Source organism: Odocoileus virginianus, chromosome 2 (genome assembly GCF_023699985.2).
Source record: "Odocoileus virginianus isolate 20LAN1187 ecotype Illinois chromosome 2, Ovbor_1.2, whole genome shotgun sequence".
NCBI classification, from domain to species: domain Eukaryota; kingdom Metazoa; phylum Chordata; class Mammalia; order Artiodactyla; family Cervidae; genus Odocoileus; species Odocoileus virginianus.
Genome location: NC_069675.1, coordinates 75,291,361 through 75,315,093, shown reverse-complemented (window position 1 = coordinate 75,315,093; position 23,733 = coordinate 75,291,361).

Here is a 23,733-nt window from a genome sequence, read left to right as displayed (position 1 = left end):
CTGGGGCGAAGGAAGGGCAGGCACCCAGCCAGCAGCACACGGGCTCAGTGCCCAGCCAGCAGGGCCACTCGTCCCCTGCTGACCCAAGGCCTGGTGCCGATGATATGCATCGCCCTCCATCCACTTCCCTTTCCTGCTTTCTCCCTCCCTCCTATTTCCTCCAAGCCTGAGCACCTTCATCCTCTCCAGTTCTCTCTAGCGCTTGCTCCAGGGAAAGGAGACTCAAGTCTGGACTGGCAGCCCCCTTGGCAGAGAAATTTCACTATAGGTCTCAGCTGTAACTTCCACAAGGAAGCTTTCCTGACCCGCCAAGACTGGGTTTCAGGCTATTCTGCTGCGTCCCAAAACCCTTCTCTCTCTCTCTTTAGTCACTAAGTCATGTCAAACTCTTGTGACCCCATGGAGTATAGCCTGCCAGGCTCCTCTGTCCATGGTATTCTCCAGGCAAGAATATTGGAGTGGGTTGCCATTTCCTTTTCTAGGTAACATGTATGGCATTGTCTTGAATTATCCATTTACTTACCCTCTGCCCTACCAGAATGTAATCACCGTAAGGGTTGGAACTGTCTTTTTTTACCATTATATTTTCTAACACCTGGCATAAGAGAGAAACTCAAGCAGCATTGGTTGAATCAATGGATGGAGACAGATGGAAATTTTAAGGGATACGGAAGACCTCTCCACCCAAGACAAAGCCCATCCTCATTAAGTTCTACTTCAGAGGGCCTTTGGGAATGTTCAGGAAGATACTGATCTTGATAGGAGAGACTTTATCCATGGATCAAAAGATGCCCTCCCCAGCCTACAGAGGGGAGGGAGACAGAGCAGCTTCGGGGTCTCCTGCCTGGGAGGGAAAAGCCAGCAGCTCCAGTCACCTGATGACTAGAGAGAGGAAAATGGACACAAGAGGAGATTGTTAGCACTAGTTCATGTGCTCCAACATATTAAAACATTGGAGTTTGGAGCAGAAAAAGGATTACTGCAGGGCCATGCAGGAGACAGTGGTTCATGCCCTTAAAAAAAAAAAAAGAACCCAAGCTCCCAGAAGGGTTTCAGCAAATCACCTGGTGGTGGAAGGTGGGGGGTTGCAGGGTATGTGATCAGCTTGTACACGGATTCTGCCACTGACTGATGGTGAGGTAGCAGGGTGATGTTAGAGCTTAATATTATCAGTTCCTAGGCTCCAGGAGGCCTGTGGCTGTGCTCATGGTCATCAATTAGCTAACATCTTTCATTTGGTGGGGGGTTTTCACATTTGCAAAACAATTCAGGATATTGGCATCAAATATTACTATCTGGGTATTTCAGAGAGAGCCTAAAGCAACGTATATGGGGAGGGTCCCATGGGGTCCAGCTCCTTTACAGGATGGAGGCAAGGTGAGTCCTGCAAGCCCAAGGATGGGGAAGACCCAGAGCCAGCCCCCTGACCCCAGGCTCTGCCCACACGAAGCTCTCAGACGCACAAATGAATCTTGACTGAGGATATTTGTAGCGATATCATATTTGTCTTTTCTCTGTCTGACTTACTATACTCAGTATGACAATCTCTAGGCCTATCCATGTTGCTGAAAGTGGCATTAGTTCATTCTTTTTATGGCTGAGTGATATTCTACTGTATACACACCACATCTTTATTGATTCATCTGTCGATGGACATATAGGTGGCTACCATGCCTTGGCTGCTTGGCTGTTGTAAATAGTGCTGCAGTGAACACTGTGCTGTATGTATTTTGTCAAATTATAATTTTCTCCAGACATATGCCCAGTAGTGGGATCGCTATTTCATATGGTAGCCCCCCTCTTCAGTTTTTTAAGGAATCTCAATACTATTCTCCATGTGGGCTTTCCCTGGTGGCTCAGTGGTAAAGAATTCACCTGCCAATGCAGGAGACATGGATTCGATACCTGATCGGGGAAGATCCCACATGCCATGCAGAAACTAAGCCCATGCGCCCCAACAATTGAGCCTGTGCTCAAGAGCCCGGGAGCCAAACTACTGAAGCCTGCACGCCCTAGAGCCTGTGCTTCACAACAAGAGATGCCAGTGCAATGAGAAGCCCACACACCACAACTAGGGAGCTAAAGAGCAACCCCTGTTCACCGCAAATAAATAAAAGCCACTGCAGCAATGAAGACCCAGCACAGCCAAAAATAAATAAATAAAATTATTCTTTCAAATACTAAAAAACAAAGCTTTTTACCTTCTTCTGTGGGATTCCCTGGTAGCTCAGTTGGTAAAGAATCCACCTGCAATTCAGGAGACCCCAGTTCGATTCCTGAGTCGGGAAGATCCACTGCAGAAGGGATAAGCTGCCCACTCCAGTAATCTGGCCTGGAGAATTCCATGGACTGTATAGTCCATGGGGTTGCAAAGAGTCAGACACAACTGAGAGACTTTCACTTCTTTACTTTCTTCTGCAGTTACTTTCTTGACCTGTTATGGTGTCTTGTTTTGCTTTTTAGTTAACTTAATTTTCTTGTTATAGTCTTTGATTTACAGGGAAAAAAATGGTGAAGATGATACAGAGTTCCCAGTTTCCCTTATTATTAACATCTTATGCTGCTGCTGCTAAGTCACTTCAGTCATGTCCGACTCTATGCGACCCCACAGACAGCAGCCCATCAGTCTCCGCCGTCCCTGGGATTTTCCAAGCAAGATCACTGGAGTGGGTTGCCATTTCCTTCTCCAATGCATGAAAGTGAAAAGTGAAAGTGAAGTCACTCAGTTGTGTCCGACTCTTAACGACCCCAAGGACCGCAGCCTACCAGGCTCCTCCATCCATGGGATTTTCCAGGCCAGAGTACTGGAGTGGGGTGCCATTGCCTTCTCCGAACATCTTATGCTAGCATGGTGCAATTGATACAAGTAATGAACCAATACTGATACACTATCATTGACTAAAGTTCACAGTAGATTCAAATTTTCTTAGTTTTTACCTAACGACTTTTTCTAGGCCAGGGTCCTGTCCAGGACACCACAGCACCTTTATTCATCGTATTTCCTTAGGCAGCACTTGCTGTGACTATTTCTCAGACTTTCCTTGTTTGGACGTCCTTGACAGTTTTGAGGAGTGTTGGTCAGGTATTTGGTAAAATTCCCTCTATTGTGATTGGTTAGATGTTTTTCTCTTAATTAGACTGGGGCCATGGGTTGTTGAAAGGAAGATTGTAGAGGTAAAATGTCATTTTCATCGCATCATCTGAAAGGGGCATGCTATGCACAAGACTTATCACAGTTGGTGTTGACCTTGATCACCTGGCTGATGCCGTGCTCGTCAGATTTCTCCACTGAGAAGTGACTCTACTTTCTCCCCTTTTCCGTGCTTCACTCTCTAGAGGGAAGTCACACATACAGCCCACACTTACAGGGTGTAGGGGTAGGTACCACCTCCGCCAGGGTGGAGTATCTGTGTAAATAATTTGGAATTGTTCTGTGAGAAGGTTTGTCTGTTCTTCTCTATTTTAAAAATATATAGATTTATCTATTTGGCTGCATCGGGTCTTAGCTGCAGCTCTTGAGTCCTTATTGCACCATGCAGGATCCTCCGCCGTGACACATGGACTCTCAGTTGCCATCTGCGGGTTCAGTTGCTTCAAGGCATGTGGGATCCCAGTCCCCCAATCAGGGATTGAACCCACATCCCCTGCATTGCAAAGCCAACTCTCAGCCACTGGACCTCCAGGGAGATCCCTGTCCATTTATTTTTATATACAGTCATGTATTCATACCAGCATGAGCTCATTGATACTTAATTTATACTTGGTTTATAATCCAATACTGCTTTAGTTTCTTGCTCAGATTGTTTCTTTTCCGATTGTTTCTTAACTTCCATGCTCCTTTGATATACTAAACAATGCTCTCCTGCACCCTGGCTCCCTTTCCATCTGTGTATATTGACAAGAATAGATAGGACACTTGACATTGAGACTGAGCCACAGGGATTGAAACGCTTTCAGCTATGTGTCCTCTGCAAGTCCCCTTCTCTCTGAGGCCTCAGTTCTTCATTTGTAAAATGGGCATCCTGACGCTCCCCCCAGAGAGCTGCTGTGATGTTCATGGATGCACTTAGCACAGCTCCCTGTTCGCCGGAAGTTTTCCATAAACAGGGGCTGCATTGTCACTGAGAGCTTGACTCTCTGAAACTGGCCCTGAGTTCCAAGGAAACCAGAGAGAAAAGCCTCTTTCGCTAAGTCTTAGAGGGCAGCTTGGGCAAGCTCTGCATCCCTTATGCCAGAAAAGATTCCCAGGTGAAACTGACCTTCACAACATCTATATCTCAATAAAGGTTCTTTCCAAATACTCACCTCATAAATGAACTATCCAGAGAACAGCTCATTGAAGCCACTTAACTGCAGACCTCCACTCGGCAGATGTCTGGGCACGGCGATTCTGGACCAAGAAACTGGTCGCACAGCACACCCCACTGCAAACAAAAGGGTGTTCCTTGGCCTCCACCAGCCTCCACTGCTTTCTTGCAGCTCCCTGGAAATGCAGACTCTGAGAATAGTGACTTCCTGTCCATGGAAAGACTCTGGGTCAAGGTCAGGTGTCATCCTCAGGCCCATATATCTGCCTAGACCTTCTGAAGATGATGCCAACACTGCCTTCCTGAATTAACTCCACACACTGGGCAGCCTCCTTCCAACCCAAATTGTTGTTCTTGAAATATATTTAAGGGTTTTAGTAGCCATGGGCCAAGCTCATCTCAAGACTGTAGACAGTCAAGACTCCTCTGTGATCTTCACAGAAAGCATTCCCATTATTTATTGTTGCATAAAAAAAAAAAAAACACCAGACTTTGTGATATGAAACATTTATTATTATTACTACTATTATCATTGTTGCTCCTCCTACTACTGTTTTTATCTCTTATGGCTTGGGAGGATGGCAGGCTCAGCTCAGTGGTTCTGTCCCACAGTTAAAGTAAGAGCAGGGCTGGAGCTGGAGAGGAAAGCCTTCCTCATTCAGATGTCTGGTGATCAATGCCAGGGCTATTGGCCAAACACCTACATGTAGCCTCTTCACCTGGCCTGGGCTTCCCCACAGCTAATATCCTAAAAGGGGAAGAACCAGTCTGAACCTGTATCAACCTTTAGGACCTAGTCTTAGAAGCTCAGAGAACCACTCACCCACACTCTGCTTGCTGAAGCAGTTGCAAACACCAGCCAGGTTCAGGGAAGGAGGACAAAGATTCTGCCTCTTGATGATGGGCCATGCGGTCACACTGCAAACAGAACATGTGGATGGGAGAGACTGTCACAAGCATCTTTTGAAAATACACCCTGCCACAGCTATAAACAGTCTGCTGTAATAATTCACAGCCTTCAACATGCAAAATGCCCTTGTGCTTTCCCCCAGGGTCCCCGGATCTCACACCATTATGGCAGCAGTTTAACTTCCAGGAACTTTTCATCTAAACCAGGCCCAAACACCAGTGAGGTGCCATGGTATGGGTCCTCTTCTATGGAGTCTCCACTAAAGACCCAAAACCAGAGTGACACATTATCTGCCCCTTACACACCCAACATACAATGATGGGACAAGCCCAAGATAACTGCTGTACGCACTACTGTTCAAAAAAGGGGGAAACAGGAGACAGGCAAAAGTAACTGGATCAGAGCAATTTCTCAGCTACATGTACAAAAGATCTGAAATGCAAAAATGTGCGTTTATTTCTACAAGTTGTCTTTGTCATTCTAACCCCAAATTATTAGCCTTTGTCCCTGGGAATGCTAAATTGAAGAGAGATGATTCCCCGGAGAGGGTGAAGGAAGAAGTGGAATATTGTCTTGGCTCCTGTTGGGGGTCCTCAGCTCCCCACGGTCATGGAGCTCTATCAGCTGCCCCCCTCATGACCACACCCTCCTGGCCCAGCCCACTGGCAAATGACCACACAGCGCTAGTCTCATGTCTTCTCAAAATAAACTGGGACATAGAAGTCGCTTTGATCCAGTGTTGGTGCCAAGTGGGGAACACATGAGTCTAAGGCTGTCAGCAGTCATCTTCTGCATCCCAGGGGGAAGCCATGTATAAAACAAAGCCAGCAGCAGCAAGGCACAGAGCCAAGGACTTGAGTGAATAGAGCCCCAGTGATGCCATGTGAGCCAGACCTCTACCCTAGGGCCTTCAATCAATAATAAATTCCCTGCTTTGTTTAAGATATTTTGGGTTAGATTTTTATCACTTGCATCTGAAAGCATCCTAATTCACATCCATTTTCTCCCCAAGTTTTCTGTTTCCAGCTGAGGCCTGACCTTCCATGGGTCCTCTTCATCCTTCTGTAAGAAGGGGGACCCCGTGAAGTGTATACTCCATTCTCTAGTCATGGGGCATTCTCTGGCCTTCCTCCTCCAGTGTTTTGAAGCTTTGGAAATAACTGGAAGGTAACCATAGCTCACACAGGACACCTATCTCCACTCAAACTCAAGCCTGCCCTGCCGCCAACATTGACCCTGACAGTGAACAATCCCCCAAGTGTACACACACTGCAGAGGAAAGTACTAAGATGGTCTCACAAGAGAGTTGCACGTTTGGTGTAGACACCCCTCCAACTCTCACCCCCACCTCCCCCACCCCTGCCCAGACTCTGCCACCGCCAGGACCAACCACTCTCCCAGGGCTGTGCCTGTCAGCTCCTTCTATATGACTTGCAAGCTGCTAGTGTCAACACGTGAGCAGGAAATGGCTCTTTAATCACTGCAAAGTCCCTCTTGATTGCAAAGATTAGGTCAACCTTTGGCCTCGGCCTCTGGGTTGCTGTGCAGAGGGCCAAACGAATTTGGTTTGGTGACAAATTTAGAAGTCAGTGACAGGGAGTCTAGAGGGCTCTTTGCCTGAGGGTCATGACCCCACAGGGGCACCGAGAGCCCATGCGTGAGCACTGATCGTACTGGGTCCCTTGGTTCCAGCACCAGGCCTGGACTCCGTCCAGGCTCAGCCGACCGCCTGAGCTTGGCTTGGTTTTGAGTGAAGAAACAGTGTGGGAGTGTAGAGGAGGAAGACGCCTTTGGGTAAGTCATCTGGCTACAAAAGCGCACCTGGCTCTAGATTTTTCCACAATTCCGAGTTGGTTGAAGCTGGAGGCCCCACTGCTCAAGTTTTGGAGACAATAGAAAATGTTTCAGCTGCTGAGGCCCTCCGTACCTGGTGCCCCTGCATGGACACCCTACACTTTAGACTCCAGAGGAAAAGGGCCTAAAAATGGATCCTTCTATTACAATTTTGCAACTAGATTTAATGTGGAACAGAGAAGAAGAGTTGGGTGACATAATTGATGTACAAACCCTAATGTCCACATATCAGAATAAAGCTGTGCCAAGGTGTAAAGTTATGAACCAAGAGGAAAAACTAAGAACCTGTCCAGCTTAATCACAATGAAAGGCAGAAATATTTAACTCTAAGGCTGTGATCAAGACCATGTGCTGTCACAGACATGCATGCCAAGCACATGAGCACCCCATCTTGATCACATGCACACCCCCTCTTGATCACAGGTGCACCCCCTTCTGATTATATGATACCCCTTTCAAAATAACTGGGGTTGTGTATGAGAACAATTAGCAACGCTGAACAGCAGCTTGTTCAGGTTCCGAGACTTCCGGGCCTATGTAGTACCAAGGGCCTTGGATGACGGAGGTCTAGGAAAGAATGACCAGGGCGGGGGGGACAAAGAAGGTCACCTGTGTTGGATGCAGCAAAAAAGTTTGAGTCATAAGCCATTTGGGGACCTGCCCTCTGATGCCCACCAAACTCCATGGCTCTCCCATGCTGCATTTTGACCCCAGAGAAGGTTACACATAAGGTATGACCCAGGGGCAAGATATTTCTTTCTGATCCTGAATATATGTCATTCATTTGCATGGACATGCCAACAGGCTACAGGCTACAGCAAGGTTGGGATTCACGATGGCCATACCACCTTCCAGTATGTAGTTGTAACACCATCCCCTCCCTTTCACACAAGAAAGCTACTATCCATGTCAGCCGATTAGCTACTGCCACTAACAAGCTACCTGTGGCTCAGCTCACAATAGTTTTGGATGCCCAATATGGCAGATCTCGCCATTTGAGCAGCTGATTCAACCAGCCAATGGCATCGGCCTATGTCACATATCCATTCCCAAAAGACCTCTCCTCCAGCACTCTCTTCCCTGGTGATGGGTCCTCAGCCTTTGAGCGCGAACCTGAAAAACACTGGATCCTCATTTATTGGAAAGCCTGTTCCCAGCCAATACCCAACAGATTCTCTGTTGCCCCATGACGTGGGGTTAACGACTACCCCAATTCTCCCCAGACATATTCATTTATTTGATGACCCTACTATGTACCAGATGTTCTTCTAGTAGTGACCGGAACAAAGATCCTTGTCCTCAGGGAGCTTACATTTCAGTAGAGAATGTAAACCTAATAAATAAAATAGACATTAAAAATAAACCTAATAAATATGCACAGTAGAACAGTACGTTATAAAGTTAATAAGTGCTGGGAGAAAAAAGACAAAAGGGACAGGTAAGAGGGATTTGTTTGCAGAATTGAACACAGTGGTTGGGTTTTGCTTTGTTTGTTTGAGCACGTACTTGAAGAAAGTGAAGAGATTTAGCCAAGGGGACAGAGAGGGAACAGTGTTCTAGGCAAAAGGCAGAGCCAGAAGGAAGCCCTGAGGAAAAACACTCATGGTACCTGTAAGGAGCTGCAGGGGCCACTGTGACTGGGATGGAAGAGCCAGAGGAAGGTCAGTGGAGAGGAGACTGGAGGGGAACAAATTGTTCCAACCAGAGGGGACATGTCCCACTCGAGGCATGAGAGGTGGGACCTCGCATAAGTCAGGCAGAGCCCCAGGAGCTTCTGCAGATGCAAGGCCTGCTCCAGGTAGACCTCCTCCTGCCTTCGGTCTCCACCCTCCTCGGTCTGCAAACCCAGGACCCAGCCACCACACCACAGAACAGCCTTCTGCCTCTGCCCCCAACCCCCACAGAAGCCATCCCATCCTCACCCCTCAGCCCCTGGCCCTGCGACCACCAGGAGGGCTGAGAGCCGTGAAGAACCAAATGACAAAACACCCTGTCAAAGTCCTTCCCTTCAACCCGGTCCCAGAAACCTCAGAGGACAGATCCAAGCTCCTGGGATCTCCCAACCAAAAGCTGGCGCCCACAGAGTAGGGGCCAGCCAGGCCCAGGAGGTGGAGTTCTCACTTCCCAAGCCACCAGGACCCAGCAGCCATCTGGCCAGGCTCCTCATGGCCAATCAGACAGAAGGCAGGTTGACACCGGCACTGCCACGGGCATCAGGGCTTCAGGAGGCATCTGAGGCAATGCTCCCCAAGTGCTCAGGCGTAACTGAATCAGCCTTCTCCAAGAGGGAAAGAGCGCATTACCAAGCCGCTGATGTGCCAAGAGCTCCTTGGACCCATCTCCTTCCCAACCCTCACCCTCTCTGTGCATTCAGCCCCGTTAGAGCTAAATGGCTCTATTTATTGCCATCCAAGTTTTTTGCTTGGCAGGGCCGCGTGGTGGCTGACCTAAACCAGCAGTGACAAGTGGCTACACGCAGCCTGCTGGCGCCCAGCTAGCTGCCATGATTTAGCACCCTCACTTTCTCCTCTTTCTCACACACAAATATCTTCCGTGCCCTGGCCAAATCAGAACACCAAAATCACTCTCAGAGCAAGAGGACTAGTGGAAGAGGCTCTGATGAGTCACTGGGACGATGGCAGAGTCACTGGGTCTCCCTGCACCTCAGCTCCCCTTCTTATAAAATGATAGGATCCAAAAGTCACCATTGGAAGGGCTGCTACAGCTCTGAATTACAGAGACAGTTCAGTGCTTTGAGAACAAGAGGAGACTTTGAACTGCAGGGAAGAACTGAAGGATTCGAAGGCCTGGATTGGAGTTGCTTCTCAGAGATTGCTGCAAGTAATAAGAGGGGTTGAGAAAGAGAAACCCTCCCTAGAATTATCCTTTGGCTCAGACTCCCAGTGTATGCAGAGTATGGGACCAAAATGAAGTTCTGACGTTGGGTTTGGAAATAGAATGGCACCTTCACTCACTGGGGTCAATTTCAGCCAAGCTGCTGCTGCTGCCGCTAAGTCACTTCAGTCGTGTCCGACTCTGTGCGATCCCATAGACAGCAGCCCACCAGGCTCCTCTGTCCCTGGGATTCTCCAGGCAAGAATACTGGCTAGGGACTTGGAACTCCCATCATTAGGAGCACAGCTGTGGGTAGAGAGAGTAAAACTAGGGAGTCTCCTCCCAGGTGGCAGAAGGCTGATGGGAAGGTTTGCTGAAGCAGAGAAACTGGTCTGGGCCTCCAACGTCTCTGAAGTAGGAAAAGAGGGACAAGGGACTGACTTTGGGTGAGAAGATGAAGATTCTTATTTCGTACATGTCTAGTTTAGATCGGAAATCAGGAAAGAGGTCGTGATGGAGATACACATTTAGGAGATATTTGCAAAGAAAGATAGAGGAGGGAATAGAATAGATAAAGGAGAAAAAAAATCTAGAGGGCATATGGGAATATATTGGTTGTTGCATTTAAGAGTTGAGAGATGAGAGAAGGCTGAGTAGGCAAGAAAGGAGGTGAAGAAGAAGCATCCAGAGTGGTAGGAAGAGCCAGGGTGACACTGCACTAGGGCAGTCATGGGCGCTGGTCATCAGACTCCCTTCCAGGAGTCCCAGGGGACGGGGATTCCTGACTCTTCTTTGTAGCTAGCAAGCATGTAGGACTGTTTTTAGCCAATGAGCAGTAAGTGAAAGCAATCTGTCATGTTGAGCTGGACATTTATAGCTGATGTGAGACCCCTGAGGGCTGGCTCCCTTTCCTCTGCTGGAGTGACCACATTTCCAGTAGAGGCTGGGCCTTGAATGAGAGGACATGCAGCAGAACCAGAGGTCGTCAGGAGTGAGAAACCAGCCTCTTGGCTTTAAGCCACTGGGATTATGGGAAACCACAGCATGGCCTGGCCTTTTCTGATGGACACACCCGTGGAGGAATTTCTAGAAGGAAGATGATGGCCAGCATTGCTGAATGGAACAAGAGTGAGGACACCAGGAAAAGTTGAGTTTGGCAAACAAGTGGATGTCGGTGACCCTCACGCTTGGGCTGTGGGCTCAAGAACCAGACTACAAGGCGTTAAGGAATGAAGTCTTGAAGGCAGAAGATGGAGACTTAAATATATGGGGGAATGTCAGAAAATAAATATATGGTAGCATTAGGGCGAACTGGGTAGAGAAAGGCTTAAGTTTTTGTTCCTAAGAGAAGCCAGTGAAGAAGCAAAAGAATAATGTAAATGATGGTCTGATTTGCCCAAGCTCATTGCTCTTTGTCTGGTCAGGAAGCAGAAGAAGCAAGAAAGTAGACCTCCTGCCCCTGCAATAGTTTCCTTTCCTGGCTGTACACTCACTCCAGGAACTGACCGAGGGTCCAAGGGACTGAGCTGAAATTGGCAGGGATGGAGGAGCACAGAACAAGAGAGGAAACTCTTAAAAAGATCCTGGTAGTAGAAGAATGGAGGGGAGATGGAGGAAACTGATGGAAAGATGATCATCTTGAGGAAACTGGGAAGTTGCAGAGCCCTAGGGATTAACCTCCAGGATGTAAGTTCCTACGTCTATAAAACAGGCCTAACCCTTGTGGCACAGGGTCACGGGGAAGATAAGAGAGGATGATGCAGGCATACCAATCACCTTACAAACTGCAAGGCTCCATGCACATGGGATGGAGTTGAGAAATGGAATATTTCTTGCCATTCCAGGAAACAGAGAATGTCACAGTCATCAGCAATTGCAGCCACCAGGGAAGGTGAGCTGGTAAGCCCTGAGCAAACTCAGGAAGGAAAGAATACTTGCCACCCAGCAGCCATCAGACTACAGCCACTCCCTACAGTGAGCCAGGAGGAAGCTCAGGATATGAAAAGCACTGGATTCTGGCCCCAGATAGCTGAGGTGCATATCAAAGGCATGATTTCAGTGAGCCCAGACTCTCGAATCTTCCCATACTCAGAAAAAGCACTAAATTCCTTTACTTGGGATATCTGGCTTTCTTTAATTAACAGTAATCTTTTGATGTTCAGACTACCTGCCCTTTTTTGCAAAACTTCTATAACACCAGGCTCCTCCCCACACCCACCTCCTCAGAGCTGTTCTCTCCCATTACTTGTGATGCTGCCTCCCGGGCTTAAGTCTTAAAAATTTCCACCGAATAAAACATAACTCTCAACTTTTAGACTGCTTGTATTTTTTGAGTCAAAACCGTCATGGCTGGAAGCCACTGTTTGAGATATCTTTACCCAGAGAATCATCACCTCTGGTTGCTGCCAATGAGACTGAACTCCCAAACCAGCCACCATGGCTTGCCAAACAGACAACCTCAGGTCTACACCAGCGGTACACAGAGTTCTTACACACTCCATGGTGGGCAGATGTGGGAGACCCCAGCTTCATCTGTAGCCTCACTCCACAATCCGGGGCTAAGTCAGCTCACCTTTGTAGACCTCAGTTCCTGGTACATCAGATGGGGAAAATGGCACCAGACAACTTCTGAGAGGCTTCCCAGCCCTAACATTGTAAGATACAGTGAATCAATTACCCTTCTGTTTGTACTTCTTAGATAAATAAAGCATAAAACTATTTGTAAGCAATTAAACCCGAAACAGTTACTGTATTATCAAGCATATGAATAGACACAAAAAAATAACAAAAGAACTAATAACTGTCAAGTGATATTTTAGATCTTTAATCTCTTTCACTCGGTTCTCAGCCCGATGACACACTCGCTTTGGCCACGTTAAAACCTCTTTACTGCCAACGAAGGCTCCAGCTGGGCCAGCCAGCCAGCGACGTGCCCTCTCACTGGCCAGCTCAGAGCCCCCCTGCCCTGTGTCTGCCTCTAACAAATGGGCTCCAGCTGTCAGATGCCTGTGACAGGCGGCGCACACGTGTCCAAGCCCGCCTGTGATTGCAGCCCGCTCCGAGATGGACAGAGTGTGTCACTGGCACAAAATATATAAAATTAGCACTTGGGTCTGTGTTCACCCTGAACTTCATCATTGTTACCAAAGACACATGCTGAAATGCAGGAAGAGGAATCCTAAACTCTGGCCTGCTTCAGCTCTTAGTCCAGTCCCTGTCAATTACACAGCATAAAGTCAATCCTGAGATACCCCGGCGAGGCTGATACCCAGGAAAACTTCGCCTAACCTCTCCCATCAGTGCGTGAGCCAATCAACCTCTCTCTCTCACACGTATACACACACTCACACCTCCTTCAGTAATGGCTACCAGGAAGTGTTGGCCATGGTTCCTAGAGCTGACCCACTGCCTGGGTTTGATTTTTCCTCCTCTCTCAGTGGCCTGAATGGAGTCAGACAAGCTTGAAGACGTGGTCATAAATTAGCCAATGCCCGTGATAATGGAACCAGTTCCTACCGAAGGTAGCCCAGGCCCCACTGCCTACTGAGGGCCAGCTTGGCTTCCGTGGCCTTGTGCAAGCAGGACACATCTATCCTCAGGCAGCCGTAGCTCATTTGCACATCCAGTTCAAGTAGGCCACAGCCTTCTGGGAAAAGTAGAATTCCAGGCTGAGCACACCCCACCACCCCAGGAGCCTGACCCGTTTCCTTGTAGGTGGCAGCTGTGTGACCCCACTGGTGTTGAGGTGAGCCTCACTGAATCCTTGGTCGGGGGTGGGGGGGGAGGTTGGGGGCAGGCAGGGCTCCCTGAGAAGTCACTAGGCCTGAGGCCACCCTGCCTGTCCTCGTAGGTACGCTTCTCACCAGCTGCCCTGGGAGGCTGGGGCCCAGAGGCTCTGGCTGCATTTACTGAAGAGGTGCAGGGCCAGCAGCATGCAAGCGCTTCCTATTCAAGCAGTGCCAAAGCCACACACTAGGGCTCAAGAGTCCTCATTCTCATCTTAGTTCCTTCACATCTGCACGACCTAAATGGAGAAGGAAAGGTTTAGCTCTCTGAGCATCACTTTTCTCCTCTTTAACACAAAATGTCTGCCCTGGACCATCTCTACAGTTCTAGGTCCCATACAGACCCTTTACTGTATAAACTTACTTCAGGGGCCAGATCTCACAGACAGGCACAGAGGGAAGACCATAAAAGCAGGGGAACTCGCTTCAGAGGTGCGGTGGAAGCTTCTGGCCTTCACCATTGCCCTGGTTCCCCACCAGAGTTCTAGAAACTCTGCTGGAAAAGATTTGAGTCTTGGGGCAGGGTATTTACTCAGGTCCCTTAAGGGACCACCACTAGAAAATGAAACACTGGGGCAACCTTTATTCATTCATTTCTCTGTCTCTTCCTGCAGGAAGCTACACTCCTTGACCTACAATTCACGGCCTTCAGAACAATCTGGCCTCATTTCGCTTTTTCAGCCTTGTGCCCCAACCTGTTCTGCACACATCTTCAGCCCAGACTCAGGGGCAGACTCACCCTTCCCTGAACTTCCTTTCCATCATCCCTCCTTCTCTTCTCACAGGGAGAGCATCACATGCTCTTCACAGATCAATCTACCTCTTCACTGAAGAAGGTCCTTAACGGCTCCCCCAGGGCACTCCCTCCCCTGGGTGCAAGGGTGGTTCTCACCTACAGGGAGAGGGATGTACTCATTCTGCAGACCAGGAGGAAAGAAAGGGGGAGCCAAGGAAAGGCTCAGAGTACCGCTGGCAAGTGACTTGGCTGCAAGAATATTAAGATGTCCATGAGGAAATGCCTTTATTAAGACAGAGTCTTCTGGTTGGAGTCCACCTAGAACTAGAAATTGAAAATTTTAGGCACGGTGTCTGAGAAATCACCAGCCCTTTAAGATGAGAAGGCAGATGACAGAGATCAGAAACTATGGACTGGAGGACGTGCTGCAAGAGCCATGGATACTGGAATCCTCTGTGCCAATCTTCCCTATTCTTTTTCATCAGCAATCAGTCACTCTCTTCTGAAATGTCTAGTCTGCCTTGGCTGCTCCAAGGAAAATCAAGGTAAACTGACTTTTAGGGTAAAACCCAGGACTAGGGTGTTCAGTAAGAACAGCAGTATTTGTTACCATGAATATCTTGTTGAAATAGACAATAGACAATTTTTAGGAATCTAAAAGTTACCAAGATTGACTCAAGAAGAATATTCTCTGAATAGACCATCAACCATGAGAGAAGTTGACAAATATTGTGGAAGAAAACTATTTATAAAGAATTTTATTTATGCAAGCTCAGTTTTATGGATGAATTCTTCCAGATTGTTCTAAAGAAGAGAAAAAAAATGGAAAACATCCCAATTCCTTTTACAAGGCTAACATAATTTTATGATAAACCTAGGAAAGATAATATACAAATATATGTATAATGTTATATATGTGGTACTGTATATGTGTGGACACACATACATATATATACATATACATACAAATACAGACAAATTCTCCTTATGAATATAGATTCAAAAATCCTAAATAAAAAACCAATAAATCAAATCCAGAGGCTATTAAAAGAATAAGTCATTATGACTAACGTTATGTTTGTCCCTGGAATGTAATGATGATTTAACATTCAGAAGTATATTCTACTCTACATCAATATGTCACAGAAAAAGCAATAAGAGATACTAGTGAAAGGGAAAATCCCTCAGTCGTGTCCAACTCTTTGCGACCCCATGGACTGTAGCCTACCAGGCTCCTTTGTCCATGGAGTTCTTCAGGCAAGAATACTGGGGTGGGTAGCCATTCCCTTCTCCAGATCTTCCCAACCCAGGGATCAAGCCCAGGTCTCCCACATTGCAGGTGGATTCTTCACCATCTGAGCCACCAGGGAACCCCAACAGGAGGTACAATTCCATTAAAAATAGAATAAAGGCAAGGATGATTTCTATCATTATCACGACCATTTCTAGCTAATAGCATGAAGCATAAACTTGATATTTTTTAAGATTCAGGAGATCAAATCATCATTATTTGCAGAAGATACTATATTCTAGAAAAACTATCAATCAATCAATCCAGGAGAAAACTGCCAAAACTAATAACAGTTTTGTTGTGTAGTTGCTAAGTCATGTCCAACTTTTTGCCATCACATGGACTGCAGAATGCCAGGCTTCCTTCTCCTTCACTATCTCCTGGAGTTTGCTCAAACTCATGTGCATTGAGACAATGATACCATCCAACCATCTCATCCTCTGTTGTCCTCTTCTCCTCCTGCCCTCAATTTTTCCAAGCATCAGGGTCTTTTCAAATGAGTCACCTCTTTGTATCCGGTGACCAAAGTATTAGAGCTTCAGATTCAGCATCAGTCCTTCCAATGAATATTCAGGGTTGATTTCCTTTTGGATTAACTGGTTTGATCTAAGGTAAATAATGACAAGTTAAAAATACACAAATCTATAGGTTACCTATATCCCAAAAAAGCGAGCTAAAAGTTAATTAAAAAATACAATGGGAGCAGGGAGAATTCTATTTAAGTGAGCAGAGAAATAATAATAAACCTAAAAATAATCTTAATGAGAAAACATACAAGGTCTTTTAAAAACATTTTTAAAAAATTTACTGTGAAACACATAAGGAGATTTGAAAAAAGAAGCATGTTTCTAGGGGAAAAACAGATTCTTTAAAAAATTCTTTCCCAACCATTTTTCAAGAAGAGTTACACATGACGGCAGGGGAACAGCGAGGCTTGCAGGCCGTGTTCTCATGGGGGATGTCTCCTCACACTAGCAGTGGGGGAAGGCACAGAACAGGCCCCACTAGCCACATCCACATGTAAAGATTTAATGTCCCAGAGAGAGGAAAATTCATAAGCTTTAGAAACATGATAGAACATGAAACACAATGATAATACTTGAAATGAGCCTGGGAAATTGTGAACCATAAGTTCTCTTTGTTCTGTGACTGTTTGAAAATCACTAGTGATTCATTAAGGTAGGAAATTAAACAAGACTGTGAATAACTTTTCATGGAGAAAGCAGCCAATATGGTGTCCCAGTTATCTTTGTCACAATGGTCCCCAATCATGTAAAGCCTATGCCATTGGATGTGACGTAAAGCCCCAGGGATAAAAATAGCATGGGGTTGCCATAAGAGTTATCAGAGGGACTTCCCTAGTGGTCCAGTGGGTTAAGAATCCATGATTCCATCCAGGAGCCTCGGGTTTGATTCCTGGTCTGGGAAGTTAGATATCACATGCCACGTGATGGGAACAAAAAAAAAAAAAAAGAGTTGTTAGATAAATCACTCAGACAGGATGTAATGCCCCAAACACAAGATTATATGAATGTATGACTTGATAAAAGTAGCATCATGCATCCATCAGTGAGAAGAGGAAGAATTAATTAACTAGTAGTAATGGCAACTGGCTAACTTTTGAAGTGGGGGAATAAATTCTCAATTCACTCTTAAGTGGAAATAATTTCAGATGAATGAAGAGTTTAACTGGAATTAAATTAATGAAAAAACTAACTAGAAGAGGACATAGAATAGCAGAAAGCATTGAAGTTACATGAGAGTAGGGATGCTTGTTCTGTTTACTGCTGTGTCTACAACATGTGAAATAGTAGTGCATGCTACATAGTAAGTACTCTATAAATTTATTGGAAGGCTGAACAAATGAATGAATGAATCTTTTTACCTTTATACATTTTCTGGTTATATACTTTGTCACCTTTTCTGCTAGGGTGTTTTTATTGCTGTAATTTGCTTATTAACTCGCTATGTCTCCCTACATATTAAAGATAGTAACTCTCTGGACATTATTTATTACAAATAATTTCCCAAATTTGTCTTTTACCTTTTCATTTAAATGAGTTGTATACATTTCCACCCCCCAGAAATTATTTATAGAAAGTCTGTCAATTCAGTCCATTTTATTTTTTAACTTCTTTTGATTATTATCATCTTTAGAAAATCCCCCTTCCCCATCCCAAATTGCTGAGGAGGCTTAGACCACTCCCAGCGGTCTGGTCCAAATTACTTCAACCATGGGGCTATTCCATCCTCTCCTGAGGCATCTGATCCAGAGGGTTTCCAGTCCCAACCAGACTCATCCAACCCCCAAAGCTCCCTTTCCAGCTCACTCTTTTGCATAACCACAGAGTGAGGTCATGTGTTTAGGACACCATTGTTCTGTCACCATGGAAATGATGAGAAGTCAAAGTACTGGCAAGAAGCCTCTCACGTGGGATGAAGCCAAGGAAGAAGATGGAGAGAAGAGGAAGGACCAGCCCATTAACCAGAGAACCCCAAACATCCCAAGTAGCTCATGAGGTCATCCTCACGCACACAGTTGTCACGCACACACGCCCAGATGTCAGATCTGTTTGGAAAGCACAGAACCCAGCTGGGCATGTAGCGACAGCTTCCAGACAGCACCTAACCTTAGCAGAGAAGGTTCCCATTCCTTTTAACCATGGGGGCTTCCAGCCTGACTGACCTGACTGATGGTTTCCTCTGAAAACCTCAATTTAGCTCTCCTGTTTTTCTCAGAATATAACTCCCTGTTCCCAATCACTTCGCTACATCATCCCCCTGCCCCCTGCAGATTCAACTCCTCAGCCACTCTCCCCTCGGCTTCCAGGACAACCAGCTAAGGCAAGAATCTAACTGCCTTACTCATCTTCTAAAATTAATTCAGTGGTTACCCATTGTCCTAAGGGAAAAAGATCTAAATTCCTTAGGAGGCCATTCAGACCCGTTATAATCTGGCTTCTGCTCCTATCTCCAGCCAATCTCTTACCACACCCTTCGTGCTCTGTTCCAATTGTATTCTGCCTGGCATTTGAAAATGCTGCTTTTTCCATCTAAATAACTGCCTTCATTGATACCTACAGGCTGGGCAGAACCCTTTGAAGTTGTCATATATATACTCATATACGAGCTTCCCAGGTGGCTCAGTGGTAAAGAATCTGCCTTCCAATGCAGGAGATGCAGGTTCAATCCCTGGGTCAGGAAGATCACCTGAAGTAGGAAATGGCAACCCACCCCAGTATTCTAGAAAATTCCATGGACAGAGGAGCCTGGCAGGCTACAGTCCATGTGATCACAGAGTTGGACAATGACTGAGCATACACACACATATCCTCATTTTTGAGATAATGAAATTAGGGTCCAGAGTGGCTAAATAATTAATACCAGGGTAACACAACTTTTAAGTAGCAGAGCTGGGATTCAAACTCTGATCTTTACAACATTAAAAGTATTGGTCTTTCCACTATCTGGTGTGCTTGCCCAACTCATTTTGGTCAGAACTATTTCTATTTTTAGCACTGAAATCCCATGTTCTGGGAAACCCCTCATTCCCCAGCAAACTTGGATAACTGACTACCCTGACGCTTCTTCTGCCTCCTCCAGGAAGACTTCCAAGACCACCCCATGCCCCAATAAGTATATTTTCCATCTCCTGCCATATTTCTGAAACTGAAAAATCACCTATGTCAAAATGACTTGTCTTTTTATTAGTCTCTTTTGCTAGAGGACAAATTTCTGATTATTGAACTATGTTTGGCCCCAAGGCATGACAAGGAGTAGGGGCTCATTTCAATTTCTGTTTGGGTGATAAATGGGCAAATCTGACCAGAGCTGCTCTGTGAGTAACCAGGAGACCAAGATCTCCTGAGAAAAGTGTTTTCCACAGATAATTCTGCAATTAACTCCAGAGTGGGTCCTGTCTGGAGTCTCCTAGTCAGCAAGCATAACCAAAGGGTTTGCTCTACTTGGCTCTATCATAGGCCATTATCAGGTCTGTAGGTACAAACCCGACCCAAATCCATCTGCTGCTGGTTTTGGAGCCCGTTGGCATGTCTAACGCCCTCCTTACAAATCTCTGGGAACATTACGTTGTGGGATGCATTTATACAACTTTCCTGGGAGAGAAGGAGAAAGAGAAGGAAATAGGCAGAATTTACAACTTTCCAGATGATTTCTGCTCTGAAGTCACAGAAATGATGATGCTTGCCCTCAGCACCCCAAGAGGGAACTGCTTCTCTACCCCGCACCTACTCAAAACCTCCTCCACTCCCACGTGCCCTCTGGGAAGACCCATCGCCCTTAGAGAAGTAGAATGAAGGTGGCCTTGCTCCAGCCTGGACGATCCAGCCCTGGTGAGTGGGCAGACATGAAATAAGAAGTGACAGAAGAGGAGATGTCCTATTGCTCACTGTAAGAAAGAGCTCAGATGCAGACTGGTTCTGATTTATCCAAACACGTCTCACTGCTCTGACGTGCACCTTCTGGAATCAAAACCACCTGACACGTGTCAAAACACCCACATCACTGCCCACCGACAGCACATAACATCTCTCTCTGTGAAGAAGGGACTGCTATTCGATCCAGCCGCTGCCTTCTCCTTCCTACCTTTACCCCATGGTGAAAGCTCTCCTTCCACAGTGACATTCTGGAAGGGCTTGAGGAAGTAAGAGTGAATAATTTGAGCACTTGGGAAAACACAGAAAAGCTGAGGGATGAGAAGAGGTGATGGAAGTGGGGAAAACTGGTGCCCAGAAAACTCAGGAGTGAGGCCCACAGATAGTGGGCCGACCATATCATTTGCATCGACAGTCATCAAAAGCAGAATGTTTATTCTTCCTCAACATGACCTATGTGTAAGAGTCACAAGTGTTCATTCGCTCCCATTGAGCTCAGAACTCAACATCTGAAGTCGGAGGGGTTGTGACGATGAGTCCCACCATGTAGATGGTAAATTTGAGAAGGTTGAACAGCGTCCCAGGTCCTCAGCTGCTGAGAAATGGAGCTCACACGTAAACTCAGTGGTGTCTTACTGACAGATGTTATTTATTTAGCTAACATTCTTGTAGCCCTTACTGCAGTCCAGGCGTTGTTCTGTCCTCTCATTTAATCTTTCTCATGGTCCTGGGCTCCAACAGGACCCTCTATGCTCCAACAGCGTCTCCTTCAGCCGCTTCCCTCTGTCCCCTTCCTGCACTGCCAAATGTCTTGATAGGTACCTGTGACAAGTGAGTGTTGCCTAACTTACCGCACAGCTTCCTTGAGAACCAGGTGGATGCCAAGGAGACTGTGTGTCCTAACTGGGTTTCTCCACCCCTTGAGCTAGTCCATGCTCTGAACATCCTCTGTGTGCCAGGCCTGGAGTCAGGAACCACGGAGCTCAAGTCCAGCCCCACTCCCACCCCCACGACCTTGACCAGCTCACGCCACGTACCATCTGAATCCCAGCAATCCAGTAAGCCTGTAGGGAAGTTCAGTCTGCCAGGAGAGCCTGAGGGGAAGCCGGGGGTAGAGAGAAGGAGTGGATTCTGAAGTCAAACACAAGACAGGCTCAAAGGATTGTATCCAATGTCCCAGCTGGCAGAAAACGTGGGTACCCACTAGCCAAGGAAGTGGTTTGGGCACTGGCGATGGCACTTCTCATTCACACCACAAGAGGTAAACATCCATTCACCAAGATGGACGGCCTCTCACCACATTTGGAAGAGTTTCTTTTCATGAAATCCCACTGGCTTTTAATACTTAAAAAAAAAAACAAATATATTAGGACTTCTTAGGACCTTTGAGAGATTTTAAAGCAGATGAGGCTCTGGACAAGACAACGATCTCTCTTCTAGAAAGACAGAGCAAGGAAGCCCCTGCAGGGACTCATACCCACCTGCGGGGACTGTACCCTTGTTGCCAGGACTCCACCAGTTCCCGTCCCTCCTCTAAAGTCTTCCTTGGAAAAGCCAACACCAAGCCGGCACTGGGATAGCAGAGCCACTGGTTGCTTCCAGGCTGATGCTGCAGGTACAAGTTCATCCCTCATTTGGAGGGCAGCCACCCTCCAGGATTTGGCTCACCATGGAAGTTGGGCTGAGCAAGCTTCACGGTCTCCCCAGTTTCCTGGGTTCAAAGAAACCTAATCTCTCTTGCCCCAAGGGAAACCTCCGCTTAAAGAGGAGAGACGTTCAGTCATGAGTGTGAGAAGCTCGCCAGGCTTCATTTCTTCCCCACAGCCCCTCAAGGGGCCACCCTCACCCAGGGAAGCCCAGATGGAGGGCTGGACCTTTCAAAAGGACTCTCGGCTTGTCCAGTCAGGAATGTTCTGCCATTCTTCTGGCTCTGCCTAACTCCTTACTGGCTTCTCCAGCTTCTGGACCTGGGGATATGATTACCTTCTCCCAGCAGCCAGGACCTAGGGGATAACCATCATAATCCCTCTTCAAGCACTCCAGCCTTAGAGAGCTCAATGTTTGAAAAATAAAAATCCTCTAGAGAAAGTCCTCATGTGCAAATGCACAGTCAACCACTTCCACAAGTGGGCACTGGCCCAGCTTGCAGATTACCCACAGGCTTGTTAGGAGCCCCAGAGCCTCCCCTGTCCGGGCATCACCAGGAGAAGGGTAGAAGGTGAGTTTGGCAGGTGTCAGAAAGCTGCTCATTTATCCAGAGCCTCCCTCCTGGGTGACTGGAGATGGGAAAAGGGTTTCTGGAAATGGAGGACCACACCCTGTCGGGAAGAAGCAGTGGGAGCACCAAGGGGGGATGCTCTAGGGTGGGGCACACTCTGACTCCAACAGGGAGAAGGGAAGGCTGTCATCTTGCAAACCCAGGGCCTCCAACAGGCTGATTGCCAGGACACTGATGTGAGTTCTGAGGCACGAGAGAGGCCCTGCAAGACTCCACCACGCCTACCTGCCTTGGTGATGGAGAATTCCCCAAGGAAGGCTGCGGCTGTATGCCGCCAAGAAAAAGGAGAGCGACCACTTAACACTTATCCTAAAGGAGAGTGAGCGGCTTCTGAAAGCAGATTTCATTCATTTGAAAGCAGTAAACTCCAGAATAGGGCGCTCCAGGTGACGCTAGTGGTCAAGAAACCACCCATCAATGCAGAAGACCAGGGTTCCATCCCTTGGTCGGGAAGATCCCCTGGAGTAGGAAAGGACAACCCACTCCAGTATACTTGTCTGGAAAATCCTGAGGACAGAGGAGCCTGGTAGGCTACAGTCCATTGGGTTACAAAAGAGTCAGACACGACTGAGCGACTGAACACACACATACACACAAACTTCAGGATAATATCAAAGAGGACCAGAAAGGTACACCAAAATAAGTTGAGACAACCACTTGATCCATGGGATGTCCTGTGTGACCCGGAAGTACGGGCTGGAATGCCTACAAAGTTGGGGCAGGGAAGGTCTCTGTCCTAAGAACAGTCTTTGGCATTTTGCAGGCAAGGCACAGAGATCCACTGAAGGCCTAGCTCAAATGGAGAGAAGAGAGGATGGGAGCATTTTGAGGATTTCATGAAAACCTTGATGCCTCCGTCCACTGACCCACTATCTACCCATGAAGTGCCACCATTAGCAGTAAAATCCTTTGAGAAGAAACAAGACTGGCAAGCCAAGCCCAGCAACACTAGCCTAAGTTGGCACCCACTTGGTATTATTCCCAAACTTCCAGTCCCCTTGAACCTTGGAATTAAGATAAAAGGCCCTGATGATACCACTATCATTAAAGAGCCCTCTGTTGCATTTTTCTAGCAAATCATTTCTTCTTGGTGTGCAAGTGATTTTAAAAAAAAAAATCTTATTAGAGTTTGAGAGAGGCAGTGACTGCAGTGAAAAGAGAAGAGAGGAGAGACAGACTTTGACCAGCTCTGCCACAGTGGGACTGTGTACCTTCTGGTCTCTTCCATTCCAACAAGTTTGCTCTTGGCAAGCCACCCAACAGTGACTTCACTGTCTTCATTTTACTTGCTGCTTCTGCAAAATTTGTCACAACTGGCCCTTTACTTCTTTTTTGAAAAAACA